General features: G+C 43.4%; 1 long non-coding RNA gene across 1 annotated transcript in view; it reads right to left on the bottom strand.

Moving 5' to 3' along the window:
• The window catches only part of LOC122539502, a 53,868-nt gene that overhangs the window by 1,908 nt on the left and 35,232 nt on the right, over positions 1–16,728 (bottom strand). The window contains exons 5-6 of the long non-coding RNA XR_006309110.1: positions 10,284–10,419; positions 2,752–2,912 (exon numbers count right to left, since the gene is read on the bottom strand). This is a non-coding gene — a long non-coding RNA (uncharacterized LOC122539502). The remainder of the gene's footprint in view (positions 1–2,751; positions 2,913–10,283; positions 10,420–16,728) is intronic.

Below are 16,728 nucleotides of genomic sequence, written 5' to 3'. Positions count from 1 at the left end.
TCCTAACCTGCAATCTTCTTCCCGACCTCTCCGCCCCCACCCCCTCTCCGGCCTATCATACTCACCTTAACCTCCTTCCACTTATCGTATTCCCAACGCCCCTTCCCCAAGTCCCTCCTCCCTACCTTTTATCTTAGCCTGCTTGGCACACCCTCCTCATTCCTGAAGAAGGGCTTATGCCCGAAACGTCAATTCTCCTGTTCCTTGGATGCTGCCTGACCTGCTGCGCTTTTCCAGCAACACATTTTTAAGCATCACCAGTTTAAATATGGCCAACAGAGCCAGCGTGATGTGTACCTAGTCAACTGTAACATGCAGACAGAATATAAACAGCTGAAAATTTAAAACTGCTGCACCTACACAACAATTATACTTCAGAAAGATCGCATTGACTACAAAGCATGTTGGGGTCTTGGGGGTCATGAAAAGGCACTATATAAATGCAAATCATTTCTTCTCAATGCTGTGAAAGACATTGCACTTCAATGCAGTGACACTTCACAGGAGCATTAGAGGGTAAAATGTGACATTGAGATGCACAGGGAGATTGAACGCCGGGGCTTGGTGTGAGAGGTAAGCTTAAAGCAGCTTCTTCAATGAAGGAAGACAGAAAGATAGTGATGGTAGAGAGCTTTAGGCTGGGTATGTCAGAACCTAGGACCCTGGCAGCTGAAGGCACACCAATGGTGCAGCAATAAACTTCGGGGATGTACTGGAGAAGTTCAGAGGTCGTGGAGGGTTGAGGTAATGAACAAAACTGCAGAGATAGGGAAGGGGCCAATGTGGAATTTTACGATCAAAGGATTATTAATCCACTAGGTCAATTAGGACCGTCAGCACAGGCGATAGTGACTTGGCATCTGTTCGAATACAGTCATCAGAATTTTACACAGGAAACCTGCCACTCACTCCTTGGTGCCCAAATTCTGCTACAGGAAAATCACAGCTAAATTCATGATAAGGTTATGTACCAGCTCTGCCAGAATAGTTCATGGGAAATCATTCCGATCCAGGAGGTTTGTGGGATACAGTCTAAGTACTCAAGGTGGGGAAAGATAGGCTCACGCTTAGTGAAAATAACTTTGTGTTTGTTATGTGCTATGTAGTCACTAGTTGCATTGCATCTAAGATATACAATGGTCTCTTATAGAGTCATAGAGATGTACAGCACAAAAACAGACCCTTTGGACCAACCCGCCCATGTTGAACAGATATCCCAACCCAATCGAGTCGCACCTGCCAGCACGCAGCCCATATCCCTCCAAACCCTTCCTATTCATATACCCATCCAAATGCCTCTTAAATGTTGCAATTGTACCAGCCTCCACCACTTTCTCTGGCAGCTCATTCCATACACGTACCACCCTCTGTGTGAAAACGTTGCCCCTTAGGTCTCTTTTATATCTTTCCCTTCTCACCCTAAACCTATGCTCTCTAGTTCTGGACTCCCCCACCCCAGGGAAAAGACTTTGTCAATTATCCTGTCCATGCCCCTCATGATTTTATAAGACTCTATAAGGTCCCCCCTCAGCCTCCGACACTCCAGGGAAAACAGCCCCAGCCTGTTCAGCCTCTCCCTATAGCTCAAATCCTCCAACCCTGGCAACATCCTTGTAAATCTTAGTCAATTAAAGATTAATTATACTTTCCTAATTTAGCTACATGTTGCTAATGCTGAAGCATTACACACAATCTGTGTTTCAAAGTGCATAACTTTGGGGCAGCACGGTGGCTCAGTGGTTAGCACTGCTGCCTCACAGCATCAGGGACCCAGGTTCGATTCTAGCCTTGGGTGACTGTCTGTGTGGAGTTTGCATGTTCTCCCCGTGTCTGTGTGGGTTTCTACCCACAAGTCCAAAGATGTGCAGGTCAGGTGAATTGGCCCTTCTAAATTGCCCATGGTGTTAGGTGCATTAGTCAGAGGGAAATGGGTCTGGATGGGTTACTCTTCAGAGGGTCGATGTGGACTGGTTGGGCCGAAGGGCCTGTTTCCACACTGTAAGGAATCTAATCTAATCTAAAAACTTGTAAAGTAGGTACCGAACTCGAGTTAGCTCCTATCAGGAACTATCCTGTGTATCCTAACAAACAAAACTTTTCTTGTGATGTCAGTATTAATTGCCTATTCTAATATAATGAACCTCCTAGTTGTTGCTTTCTCTGTTTTCCTTCTGTCGGATTAATTTCAACCTCTTTTATTACATTCAGCACCCTGAAGCGGTCAAAATTAAGCTGTATTCCTGCTTTTTTTTTGCAACTAAAATTAGTGTGAAAGATTTCTTTCATCTTCCAGATAAGCCTCTTAACCTTGTCCCTGCTTCTCTCTGGCTTTGCTTTGCACTCTCTATGCTTTGAGTCCGTGAATTTTAGGAGTCCTTGCATGCATTCCACGCCAGCAGCTGAATGCTTAACAACTTGTTTTACACATTTCAATTTGGATTTTATAATCTCCGCAATGATACCTCATTAATTGCGACACTTTGTCATATTTCACCATGTAGTCTACAAGCTTTTTCTGCTTGTGTTTTGTGCCTAATATTTTGAATGCAACAGAGGATTTTTTTTCCCTCCATCCTGTGTAACTGAACTGATCTTGAAAGAAGATTTTAAAATGTTATTCTACAAGTGGGAATGTCTCAAATCCATTCACCCTGAGACTAGTGGTGTCCAAAAACTGGAAACTGTTTGTTGATTCAAATTGAGTAAACTCATAAAGAAAATAACTTCTCTGGACTTAAATAAGCATTTCACCTTGTTCCACCTTTGGTTCTGTTATTGGGCAGAAAAGCCATCAGCTGACTGGTGCTTCTGATAGTGCTGCAGTCCTTCAATACTACTGCAGGGTGTAGGTCTCGCTTGTGAGTTCAAGTCTCTCAGAGCCTTCCATTCCCAACCTTGAGTCTCTGTTGAATCTAAGACAGAAGATTGTTGTGCATAAAGAACAAACTGTCCATGCAGTGGAAACCATTATAAGTGGGCCTGAAAGAATTAACTTGGAAGCTTTCGAAAAGCTCTGCCCACTGATATATAAATCACTTCTCTGGGAGGAGCTTACACTGAGTTTTTCTGCAGACAATTAAATGGACCAATTTGCTATCTCATAAGAGATATCATTGTCTCTTACACAGTGTTAATTTTGTTAACTGGTTTTAAGTACCAGTTATCTCACTGGTATGTAATGTATTTTCTTGTTACTCAGGTTGTGCTAAAGGTTAATCTTTCATGTGTGAGCCCTGTATCACTAAAGGGGTTGGTAGCAGCAAGTCTACCAAAAAAGACTCTGGCAAAACCAGGTGCTAGCTCTTACAACAGAAACATGGAACATGTGCTTCAGAATTTGGTCTACAGGAGACTGTTCTAGATAATTAAAGGAGGAAGGAGAGTGTGGGAAGAAAGAAATCAATCAGTGCAACCTGCAGAGACATGAGAGACAGAGAGAGAGAGAGGGTGTGCGGCCCTCCCTCAGCACTGACCCTCCGACAGTGCGGCCCTCCCTCAGCACTGACCCTCCGACAGTGCGGCCCTCCCTCAGCACTGACCCTCCGACAGTGCGGCCCTCCCTCAGCACTGACCCTCCGACAGTGCGGCCCTCCCTCAGCACTGACCCTCCGACAGTGCAGCCCTCCCTCAGCACTGCCCCTCCGACAGTGCGGCCGTCTCTCCGTAGTGGTGAATATTGGGGTTGTGAGGTCCGTCTCTTGGCGTGTTGAGAAGTGGGCAGTGACATCCCCTTTCACAATCTGCTTGGCTCCAGTAAATCTCTGGAATTTTCCGCGTCTGTTTGTAAATTTGTTATATGTGGGAAACACCCATCAGAGTTTGTAAATAATTGAAATCTTGGCCTGTATGTATTTCTTCTTAATTTATAAACTTGATTTCTAAATTGGACACACAAAGGAGTTGGTTTTGTCACGAGTTTTAAACTGACCTTTCTCTCGCTGGGGTTAATTGCTGGGGAGGTCAAGGGTGAGCAGTTTATGGTTTAGCCTCTGGCCTGGTCTGGTCTTTCCTCTGGTCAATGGCACGACCTATAGGCCTCCGTGTCCCTACCTCAGCCTTGAGGCCTGGTCTCAGAGCAGGCCTGGGCCTGGGCAGCTGCTGAGAATCTGGAGGGGGGTGGGGTGGGTGGTCAGTTCCTAGGGAACGGTTGAGGGTGCTGCCAAAGGGAGAGATGGGATTGGAGACCCGGAACTGGAGAGGGAATGGAGTCCCTCTCGTGTAGGCCTTAAACCTCCACCCCCACTGACAGCCTGCTGGGGGTAGGCCTTGGGTTTGACCCCTGGGACCTGTTGGTCGGATTGGGATTGGGGATTGGGTCGGGGCTGGGATTGGATGTGGGTTGCTATCCAGGATTGGGATTGGGTCTCGCGTTTAGATTTAGATTGGGTCTCGGGCTGGGATTGGGATGGGATCTCTTTTTTGGAAGTGGATTGCGTTTCAGACTGGGATTGGAATGTGTCTCGGGTTGGGATTTGGATTGGGTTTCAGGCAGGGATTGGAAATTGGGATTAGTTCGTGGGCTGGGATTGGGAATGTGTCCCAGACTGACATTAGAATTGGGTCTCTGGCTGGGCCAGGAATTGGGACTTGTCTTGGGATCAGGTTTTGGATTTGGATTGGGCTCCTGGCTGGGATTGGGATTGAATCTTGGATTGGGATAGAGATCGGTATTCTGTGTCGGGTAATGGCATTCTGCCTGGAATTATCTTCGGATTGGGATGAAGCATTGATATGGTTTTGGCTGTGATTAGTCCTTAGATTGGGATTGTGGTCTGGGATGAGGTTGGGATTGGGATTGTGTTGTATCACAGCTCCATCGTATTCCCTGCGGTTTTGCATCACCTGGAAGTGGAAAGTGTTGACCCTCTGTAGCGGGATGGGGTCAGGGTAGGGAACGGATGCCCTCGGACAGAAATATGGAGAACGTGGGAGAGAACAAAAGGAGGGAGAGATCAGTCCCCAAATGGATATCGAGGCTGGATGGGGATGGAGCTTGACCTGGCCCTCACTGTGTTACATTATACACCAGCGAGACAGTGTGTGTGTGTGTGTGAGGGAGAGAGTGTGTGTGTGTGTGTGAGGGAGAGAGCGTGTGAGAGAGAGAGTGTGTGTGTGTGAGAGAGAGACAGACATGATTCACAGGGAACTCTCATGTTATTGGGAATGTACAACTGTGAAGACACATGTGACTTAGATGAGGGTACCTGAGCAACGATTAGTTATTATGAAAATGATTTGGCAATATTTCCCTGATGTAGCATCAAATGTTATCATATCTCTTCATAACCCCAACTATTACCCTCAGCACCTACATCCAATTCACAGCTGACATGCAAGGGAACATCAGCTATTCTACTATAACAAACACATTCTCCAACAACCTCACCCATCCATTCCTTCCTTTCAAAGCAGTCGCTGAGTTAATCCTAGGGGCAATTCTGGCTTCTACTGAATTCCAGCAGAACCTTCAGCAAAGCATTTCACTCAGCTCAGTGTTCCAAACCGGAGAGAGAATCTCATTCAATCCCTTAGCCATTAATGTGCATGCATGTGTGTGTTCACAGAGTGAGAGTACATGAGTGTGTGTGTGTGGGGGGGAGGTACACAGTGAGTGTACACAAGTGTGTGTGTGAACAATGAGTGTGGGTGTTCACAGAGTGTGTACACAAGTGAGTATGCGTGTGTGTTCACAGAGTGAGTGTACATGAGCGTGTATTCAAAGAGTGTATACAAGTATGTTTGTGTGCCTATGTGTGTTCACAAAGTGAGTCTACATGAGTGTATGTGTGTGGGTGCTCACAGAGTGAGTGCACCAGCTCATGAAGAGACAGGCACTACCTATAACAGTCCAGGTGAGTGAAATGTTGATTGACATCTACCATTTGGTGAGTGACCAATGGCTGGGAAAGAGTCAAAACATTGCCATCTGCAACAAGAAAGAGATGATTGACAAAAATAATTGTTAAGAAAATGCAGAGGTTGGACAGCATGTGGCATACTGTGCCACACAGTGGTAGGACAAGGTATTGCACCAGGATTCCCCACATGGGGAAATTTCCAAACAGTTCTGTCAAATTGTTGGAGGTTCAGAACATACGGTCAACCAATTGGGATTATTACTAACATACTACCCTCCAGGAGGATTCAGCTAAAGACTGCCAATTCCACAATTATAGTCAACTATAAGTCTGTTAGTGTTAAGACAAAATGACCTTAAAAAAAACACTTGCATTTACTTGGGCACCTTTCACAACGACAGGAAGTCTCAAACAGCCAATCAAACATTTTTGAACAGCAGTCACTACTGTGGTAAAAGTAAAACAGCTGCACATTTGGACACAGCAAGCTTCAGAAAACAACAAACAAAGTTGTGCAGGTTAGTTGGATTGACCATGCTCAATTGCCCTATAGTGTGCAGGGATGCACAGGCCAGGTGGGTTAGCCATGGGAATTACAGGGTTACGGCCTTAGGGTGGGGGTATGGATCTAGGTGAGTTGTTGTTCAGAGGGTCAGTGTTGACATGATGGGCCGAATGGCCTCTATCTGCACTGTAGGAATTTTATGATTTGAAGATAACCTGGCTTTGAGGGATTTGAGGATTGAAAGATATATGATGACCCAGCATAGAGATGAAATCTGCTCTGCTTCTTTTCAAAATTGTGACGTAAGTACTTTTACACCCACGGCTAGGTTTAATGCTTCATTTGTAAAACTGCATTTCTGACCTGGCGGAACTCCCACCTGTAGCACACAGAAATGTTGGTGTTGATACCCAATCCGTTTCTCAAAGCACACTCGAAATCAGCAACCATCGAGTTGGAGAGTGACACAACACCTAAATCCCCTCCAAGCCCCTCACCTTCCTGACTTGGAAATATATCACCATTCCTTCAGTGTAGCTGGGTCAAAATCCTGGAATTCCTTCCCTGAGAGCATTGTGGGTCAACCCACAGCAGGTGGATTGCAGCGGTTCAAGAAGGCAGCTCACTCCCACCTTCTCAAGGGGCAACTGGGGACAGGTAATAAATGCTGGGCCAACCAGTGATGTTCATGTCCCATAAATGATAGAAATAAAAAGAGATGGATAACTTTGGGACAGTATTCTCAAAATACGTGGCATAGGGACCGGAAAAAAATGAGTCGATGTGGTGGATCATTTCTGGTTTTATTGAAGTGTGGAGCAGTGGACCTACTCATGCTCGCTTGATTATGTTCTTGCCAGATGGCTGGGGCTCAGAGCTGCTGTCAAAGAGATGCTTCACTTTTGCTACACAGTCAGAGGAGTTTCGAGAATCTATTTCAAACCAGGTGTAGTCCTGGCTTCTGCAAACTGCGCACATTCTCAGACGGTTCAAATAACGGCAGCAAATCCGACTCTGAAGCCCTCCATGAAAAGAAAACAAAAAGAAACACACTGCCTGTTGCAGTTTTGTCCGTTATGAGTTGAGTTAAATGATGCCACTGTTTCACAGCATTTTAATAATGTTCTGTAAGAATTGTAGTGATGAACGTTTTAACTTATTTCTTTATTTTTCTATTTTTGTACCGAAGCTTGTGTACCTAAGAGGGTACTGTCAATATTGTACACTTTTCACTGTAATCCTGTACTTAAATACACGTGACAGTAAAACCGAAATCTGCATCTAAATTTATTGATTTTATTTTAATCATTCATGGGAGGTGAACATTGCAGGTTGGGTCAGCATTTATTGCCCGTCCCTAGTTGCCCCTTGAGAAGGTGGTGGTGAACTGCCTTTTTGAACCACTGCAGTCCTACAGTTCACATGCTGTAGGTAGACCCACAGTATCCTTAGGGAGAGAGTTCCAGGATTTTGATCCAGCGACAGCGAAGGAACAGTGATACATTTCCAAGTCAGGATGGTGAGTGGTTTGGAGGGGATCTTGCAGGGGGTGGTGTTCCCATGTATCTGCTGCCTTTGATCTTCTAAATAGAAGTGTCATGGGTTTGGAGGGTGCTGTCTGAAGATCTTTGGTGAACCTGGAGCGAGGTGGAGATGGCTTGGAGTGAAGATTGGGAATTGGTACAGCCCAGTCAGACCATGTGGAAATCCTTACAGAAAAACTGTGATGTTAATCTTTTCAGCTTTATTTCTTATTTTCCTAACTTATACTATGTATATCTGTAATGGAGTCTAACATTTTTTCTCTATTTTCTCTCTATTTTTAGACCTAAGGTTTGTCCTGAGATATATTGTACCGAAGATGGCAACTTGTGTTGGCGACATTGTAGACTTTTCACTGTACTCCTGTTTTTTTTATAACTTAAGTACATATTACAATAACCCTAATTCTAATTCTGGAGATAATGCACACTGCTGCTACTGAGTGTCGGTGGTGGAGGGAGTGGATATGGTGCCAATCAAGTGGGCTGCTTTAGCCTGGATATTGTCAACTTCTTGAGTGTTGTTAGAGCTGCACCCATCCAGGCAAGTGGGGAGTATTCCATCACACTGTTGACTTGTGCCTTGTAGATGGCAGAAAGTAGTGACAATTAGTAAAAAGGAACATTTTGTGACACAAAATGGAATCTTAGGCTTTATATATGAATGCATAGAGTACAAGAGGGAGATAGGCAGGCTAAACTTTTATGAAACACAGGTTAGGCGTCAACTAGATTATTGCAGCCTGTTTGGAATGTCAAAATCCAATATTTAGGGCATAGCAAAGACTTGACACTAGTTCTATTTACTGAGATGGCACAAGGAGTAAGAACTTCATTTCTATGGAGACACAACAGAAGTTAGCATCACTGTCCTTAAATCAGAGAAGGCTAAGGGAGGATTCAACATCAGGAAGGGTCTCCATAAAGCAAATAAGGAGAAACTGTTCCAACTGCAGAGGGCTCCAAAACAAGGGGACATGTGTAAAACGTTGCCACCAAAGGAAGCAGAGAGGGAGATGAGCAGCACATTGTCATGAACTAGAATGCCCTGTCCAAAATTGTTGTTGAAGAAATAGCTAAATAGATTAAAAAGGAGAAAGTCATGGCAGCAGAGGGAAAGACTAGGGACAGGGGGACTAACTGCTCAGCTCTTTGGAAGGTTACTCGATGGCCTGACTGGCTTCAATCCTTGCAGTAAATTTCTATCATTCCAAAAAGATTAGCATTTCTGCTAATTATAATTTCTGTGTTATGTGTCTATGATAGAAATACATTGAGGAAATGGTTCAATCAGATAACTTTATATATATTCTGCCAGTTCAAACCATTTGGATATTTAAAGTAAGGCAATTATTGGGTAAGACAGATAATGTTTTTGAACAGTGAAAGAATTAAGGGTTATGGTGAGAGGGCGGGTAAGTGGAGCTGAGGCAACGAAAATATCAGCCATGATCTTATTGAATGTTAGGGCAGGCTCGAAGGATGAGATGGCCTACTCCTGCTCCTAGTTCTTATGTTCTTACCACAAGAAAGTAAACTGTTGGATGCAGATAGCAGCACGTGTTATTCAGATAGAACTAAAACATGGAGCCTGGATTTTAAGTATCCTTTGAACCCAATGCAAGGGCAATTATTGACAAATCGGTGCGTCGGATTTACAATCATGAGCTTAGGGAATCGAGTTGGGAATGAGTAAAGAAACTTAATCAGCTAGCTTTAAACAAAGCAAGACTGACAGCCTCCGCTGACAGCTCCCTAAAAACTGAATGCCTTTTTGCGAGGTTCGTTTTGTGAACTGTCCTTTGACATGACCCTGAAGTTGCACTGTCATCCTCAAAGACTTCATTATGAGCGGAGATTCCCTCCTGCGCAGTTTATTGTATTTTTCTTTTAAGTTAGCATCTCCCTCCTGCAAGTTATTTAGTCGGTTTTATTTTCCCTGACGGGTTGATAGATGGTTCAATTATTATCACAAACTTGGCCCTCAAAGTCTCCTATCGCTGTTAATAAAAGTGATTTCAATCCTAATTCTAACTGTTGGTAAGTCAAAATCGACCACCACATACTGTCCTCATTGTGTTCAGTTCTGCTGAGGAATCTCACTGCTACAGGCAATTACACACAGGCCAATTGCTTTATCTTTGAGCACAATGCCAAGGAACCATGTCAAAAGCCACAAGTCATTTTCTTCTTTGTTTTTCTAATGTCCCAGCCTATTTTCCCTGCATTGTGCAGTGCTATTGTTTTTGAAAATTGCCTCTGAAATGCTTCATAAAGACTTGAGAGCATTTTACTCATGACGGAAAATCTATCAGTTGAATCACGTGATGGAGCAGAGCATGTGACCCCAAAAGGCTGGATTGTAGGCAAGTTCTCTACCTGATGGATTTGGATTTAAATCAGAGTCAGATACATCCTTTGCAGAAGCTGGGTGCATCACACATGACAAGTACACTCCTGAGGCTTCGGTCTTCTGGCATTGTGACTTCCTCATGAGCTTTACTTCTCCAAAGCCCTGAAAACAACATGAACAAATTGCACTCAGAGTTATGGAGCGAAATGGTCCAATTTGCTCTGTAGGAACATTGTCAAACATGATTCTTCATACCAAAACATCTCAAGAGACATTTGAACAGGAAATCAAAGATTGTTCGAGTTAGTCAAAGATGTCGGTTTCAAGTTGTGCCTTAAAGGAATACAGAATCCTGACATTGTGGAAACAGGCCCTTCAGCCCAACATGTCCACACTGACCTTCCAAAGAGTATCCTACCCATTCCCCTATTCTATATTTACCCCTGACTAATACACTTAACGCACACATCCCTGAAAACTATGGGCACAGCCAATTTACCTAACCCGCAAATCTTTGGACAGAAATCAGAGCACCCGGAGGAAACCCATGCAGGCACAGGGAGAATGTGCAAACTCCACACAGACAGTCATCTGAGGCTGGAATTAAACCCGGGTCCTTGTCGATTGGGAAACAGTAGTGCTAACCACTGAGCCACCATGCTGCCTGTCTGGAAAGAAATTTCCAGAGCTTGAGGTCTTGGCGGTTGAAGGACAAAGATGCACTGGAGAAATTCACCAAAGATCCTCAGACAGCACCTTCCAAACCCACAACCACTTCCTTCTAGAAGGACAAGGGCAGCAAATGTGTTTATTTGTTATGGGATGTGCGTGTTGCTGGCTGGCCTGTATTTATTGCCCGTCCCTGGTTGCCCTTGAGCAGGTGAGACTGTGTTGCCTTCTGGAACTGCTGTAGTCCACCTACTGTGAGTTGACTCACAATGTCTTCAGGGTGGGAATTCCAGGATTTTGACCCAGTGACAGTGAAAGGATGGAGATATATTTCCAAGTCAGGATGGTGAGGGGCTTGTAGATGGTGGTGTTCCTGTGTGTCTGCTGCCCTTTTCCTTCTAGTGGTTGTTGGTTTGGAAGGTGCTGTCGTAGGATCGTTGGTGAATTCCTGCAGTGTATCTTGTAAATAGTACACACTGCTGCTACTGAGCGTTGGTGGTGGAGAGAGTGGATGTTTGTGGCTATGGTGTCAACCAAGCGAGAATCAGTTACTTTCTGCAATATCCCTAGCCTCTGACTTGTACTTGTGGCCACTTTGTTTATGTGGCATGTCTAGTTGAACTTCTGGTCAATGGTAACCTCCAGTAAGGTGATAGTGGGGGATTCATTGATGATAACATCATTGAATGTCAAGGGGCAGGGGTTAGATTGTCTCTAATTGGTGATGATCATAGCCTGGCATTTGTGTGGCATGAATGATATGTGGGAACACCACCACATGCAAGACCCCATCCAAGCCATTCACTATCCTGACTCAGGTGCTGTTCCTTCACTGTCGCTGAGTCAAATTGCTGGAATGCCCTCCCTTAGGACATTGTGGGTCAACCCACAGTGGGGGAACTGCAGTGGTTCAAGAAGGCAGCACATCACCACCTTCTCAAGGGCAACTAGGGATGGGCGATAATTTCCTGATGCTGCCTGACCTGCTGTGCTTTTCCAGCACCGCTCTAATCTTGACTTTGATCTCCAGCATCTGCAGTACCCACTTTTGCCATGGGCCAGTGACACCCAATAAAAACAAGGTACAACTGCCAATGGCAAAGAAATTAGATTGGGCACCTACAACAGACCAAAGTTGGAGGAACACAGATATCGTGGACAGTTGTGGGGCTGGAGAAGATTATCAAGAGGGGGTGTATGGAGGGGAGGCTACGTCAAGGAAACATGGGGGCGTGTTTTACAACTGAGAGGTATAATTAACCAAGAACTAATTGGTCAGTGAGAATGGATTGAGCTGGGACAAGGCAATGGAATTTTGGGTGATCTCACACCGATAGAGGGTAGACCACGAAAGATTAGGAGCAATAAGCCACAACAGAAGGTAATTAAAGGCCTGGGGGAGGGATTCAGGAGCAGATGAACTGAAGTGGAATAGAGTCACATTGACATTACAGAAATACATGATCTTCCTGGTGATACTAATACCTCTCAATAGTTTTTTTTAACTCTGACAAAGGTTAATCCTAACCAGGTCCGGCAGAATCCTTGGAGAGAGATAGTTATGCCTATCAAGGCTGCTACCATCTATGAGTGAATGATTTTTATTGTCGTGTTTATTTTACAGTGAAATAGAATAAAGTACAGTAAAAAATATTTGTTTGTCACCATAATCCGGCATCATTTTGATAGTTTAAGAATAAGAGAAAACGTAAAGATATAGATGAAAGGGATGTCCGTCTATGTCCAAGTTCTGAGCCAGTTCAGAAACACCATGCCTTGCCCAAGGACAAAATCGCCGATCCTCAGACTCCATCCTTCATCGTTGGGCTTACCCTGCTGATGTCACCTCAGGGCTCACTCCCCACCCCACTCTTGGATCACTCTAAACCTATGCCCTCTAGTTCTGGGCTCCCCCACCCCAGGGAAAAGACCTTGTCTATTTATCCTATCCATGCCCCTCGAGAATTTATAAACCTCTATAAAGGTCACCCTTCAGCTTTGAAGCTCCAGGGAAAACAGCCCAACTTTCTTAACTTGAGGAAAAGACCTCGGATATTCACCCTACCCATGACTCTCACGATTTTATAAAGCTCTATGAGGTCACCCCTCAGTCTCCGATGCTCCAGGAAAACAGCCCCAGCCTATTCAGCCTCTCCCTACAGCTCAAATCCTCCAACCCTGGCAACATCTTTGGAAATATTTTCAGAACCCTTTCAAGTTTCACAACATCCTTCCGATAGGAGGGAGAGCAGAATTGCATGCAATATTGTGTTGGTTCAATCCCCCAAATGGCCAATCACTTTTCCTTTGCTCTATTATCTGTAATAAGGCTTATGTAATGAACTAAAATAATTCATTTATTTAAACAGAGCATATTTAGAAAACCCCAACAGTTAACATCCAAGCTGTCATCTGGAATTAGAACTATGCACCATTTTCCCTAAAACACACTCACACAACACAACAGACAATAGACTCTGCGGAGATGATGCTATTTTTAAAAAGGGTAAGGCAACACCCCAGCACATTGTGGACCAAGGTACTTCAAACAAAGGATAGAATTTGATTTATCTACAAAGTCCATCACACTGCTTATCAATGACATCACACTGCTTATCAATGACATCACACTGCTTAACAATTACATCACAATGCATATCAATGACATCACATTGCTGATAGACATAGACTAATGGGAGATCTTTAGTTTCTATTGAAATCAAGCTGGATTTAGGCCTTTGGAAAGTGTTCAAAGTTAGTTTCTTTCAGAATTTTTAAGATAGTCAGAAGTTCAGATTTTTGGAAGTTTATCATGTTTCCAAGACCTACTGAGAGAGGGAGACATGCCATGCTTGGGGTTTACTTCCTTACAATCATCTCAATTTATGCAAATAAAATCAAATGTATTATGAGCTGCTAGGAAACCACCTACACAGATGTCTCCATGGTCTTTTCAAAGCCAGAAATTAAAGATCACAAACACCTTCTGTTATCTCTCTAAAAGCTTTGCTTGTCTTTTTTCTCTCCAAAGGCATTGAATTTCTGTAAGTGGTGGATGGACCAGACCATTATTTAAATTATTGACCCAATTTTCTAAGAAACCATGTTATAAACCCTTTATGAAATGAAAAATAATAAAACTCACAACAAAGCGATATGTGACAGATTGTCCCACGTGTTGTTCTGATTTTACACACACACACACGACCTATTGTACCTAACATGCCTGAGGCACAGTGATTTTCCTAGTTAAGACCTTGTTATGATCATACATGTGAACTGATAAGTTATGAAACCGTGCCCTTCTCAAGAGCAATCATGTAAATACTAATCAAAATAACAAAGAACTGCTGATGCTGGAAATCAGAAACAAAAACAGAAATTGCTGGAAAATCTCAGCAGGTTTGGCAGCATTTGTGGAGAGATAGCAGACTTAATGTCTGCGGTCCAGTGTACAGAACACAGCTCTGAAGAACGGTCACTGGACCTGAAACATTAACTCTGCTTTCTCTCCACAGGTGCTGTAGGACCTGCTCAGTTTTTAAAGCAATTTCTGTTTATGTTGCAATTGTAAATATAGGCCTAGTCAGTGCTACCCATATCCTGTGAAAAATATAAACAAAATATGACCATGTGCCATTGATTTGCAAAGTGATGTATTCAATTGCATGGTTTTTGATTATGTGCATCTGTCGAATGCTCACTGTGTAGTGTGCTGCTCAGACATGGGGTAACTCTCGCATTACAGAGAGAGAGAGCGAGAGGTCTGGCGGTGAGTTTGTCCTGAGGGTCTCCATGCTGATTTCTCTCCTATAGGAAAGATGTTGTGAAAGTGGAAAGAGTTTTGAAAAGATTTACAAGGATGTTGCCAGGGTTGGAGGATTTGAGCTATAGGGAGAGGCTGAATAGGCTGGGGCTGTTTTCCCTGGAGCATCGGAGGCTGAGGGGTGAGCTTATAGAGGTTTATAAAATCATGAGGGACATGGATAGGATGAATAGCCAAGGTCTTTTTCTCAGGGAAAGGGAGTCCAAAATTAGAGGGCACAGCTTTAAGGTGAGAGGTGAAAGATTTAAAAGGGAGGGTGGTGTGTGTATGGAATGAGCTGCCAGAGGAAGTGGTGGAGGCTGGTACAATTGCAGCATTTAAAAGGCAGCTGGATGGGTATATGAATACCAAGGGTTTAGAGGGATATGGACCAAATGCTGGCAAATGGGACTAAATTAATTTAGGATATCTGATCAGCATGGGCGAGTTGGACCCAAGGGTCCGTTTCCGTGCTGTATAGCCCTATGATTATGACTCTGTGCCTCAGGCGAGGGGTGATGCTGAGAAGGAGAGTCTTTCATTGTCAAGTGTGTTACTCCCTAAACACTTCCATGGCACAAAATATAACACTCAGCAATCCAACACCATAGACTCAAGTTGAAAAGTGGAGCACATTACTCCACATCTAACACTAGACTAGATTGCCTGAATAGTGGCTCAATGTAGGATTTCGTTTGAGCCTGAGACACTAACCTGACTTCATAAATTCAAATAGATAAAGAATAAGGCACTCCATAGATTTTGATGGCGTCAGTTCAAAGTCAAATATGATGATAAGGTGAGAAAGTGAAGCTGGTGTAGGAGAAGAGCCAAGAACCCTTCAAATGACAGAGCAGACGAGAAACTCTTATTTCATTAGCTCTTTGGTCGATTCACTGAAGTATTGTTACTGGGAGAACACAAGTGCAGGCTTTCGACAACTGATTAACCTGAAGATTTTAAAAACATGGGTTTTGCATTAACATGAGTAAGGGATATTCCAAATTAATTTATTTTTAAGAAGTCATTCAGTTTTGCCCAGGAAGATAAATTCAGTTTCCCATTAATTAATGAATGATTAAGTAGTTTTTGTATTAAACGTCATGTTTAATCACTCATTCTACTCTTTCTCTTGATGTTATCTGCTTTGTTTCCTCCATGTATCTTTCACAAGACATCCTCACTCTTGTTGAGGTGGTGATTACAGGATCTGGTACTAACAGCTTTAGAGTTTGCTAAAATCCATTAGACAGTTAAATGGCCTTTTAGCAGGGACAGATAACTTGTTAGCATAACACCATCCAGTTCAGTCTTTGATTGAACAACCAGCCAGATAGCTAATTACATTCTATTGATCTGATCCAAAGGTTTTGCATTTAAATTCCAAAACTGATATCCTTGCTAGCAGTACTGCAACAAAGCCCAATTTTTCTCTCTATCTGATCATTGTGCGCAGCATTGTAAGCAACTAAAATAACCAGATGATCTACTTAGATTTCCCATCTTGGTGGAGGTCAAAAGCAGTGGGAAGTAACATAAAATGTTCACAATTAAACCTAATAAGGAAAAGTTTCTTTATCAATGCAGAGAGTACTGAGAATGTGGAACTTATTGCCATATGGAGTAGCTGATGCATACAGGATGAATTAATTTAACTAGATAGCCAAATGATGGGATAAGGAACAGAAAGGCATATTGATCGGAAGGGATGAAGCAGATTGGAGCTGGCCTGTTTGGATCACAAAGACCAGCAGAGATTTGTGCTGATGTCGGTGCTGTTTATTTTGATAAAACGACACACCTTCATCCGATGATAGTTTTAATTCGGTTTTCTCTCAGAGAAGGATTTACCCGACTAATACTTGGAACGATAAAAGCAAAATACTTCAGCAACTGGAAAACTGAAATAAAATTAGAAAATGCTGGAGAAACTCAGCAGGTTTGGTAGCATCCGCAGAGAGAGAGAGTTCACTGCTGCAGAATTCTTGGATTTGAAA

This window comes from Chiloscyllium plagiosum, chromosome 32 (assembly GCF_004010195.1).
Source record: "Chiloscyllium plagiosum isolate BGI_BamShark_2017 chromosome 32, ASM401019v2, whole genome shotgun sequence".
In the NCBI taxonomy this organism is placed as follows: domain Eukaryota; kingdom Metazoa; phylum Chordata; class Chondrichthyes; order Orectolobiformes; family Hemiscylliidae; genus Chiloscyllium; species Chiloscyllium plagiosum.
This window is presented reverse-complemented; position numbering and strand designations above follow the sequence as displayed.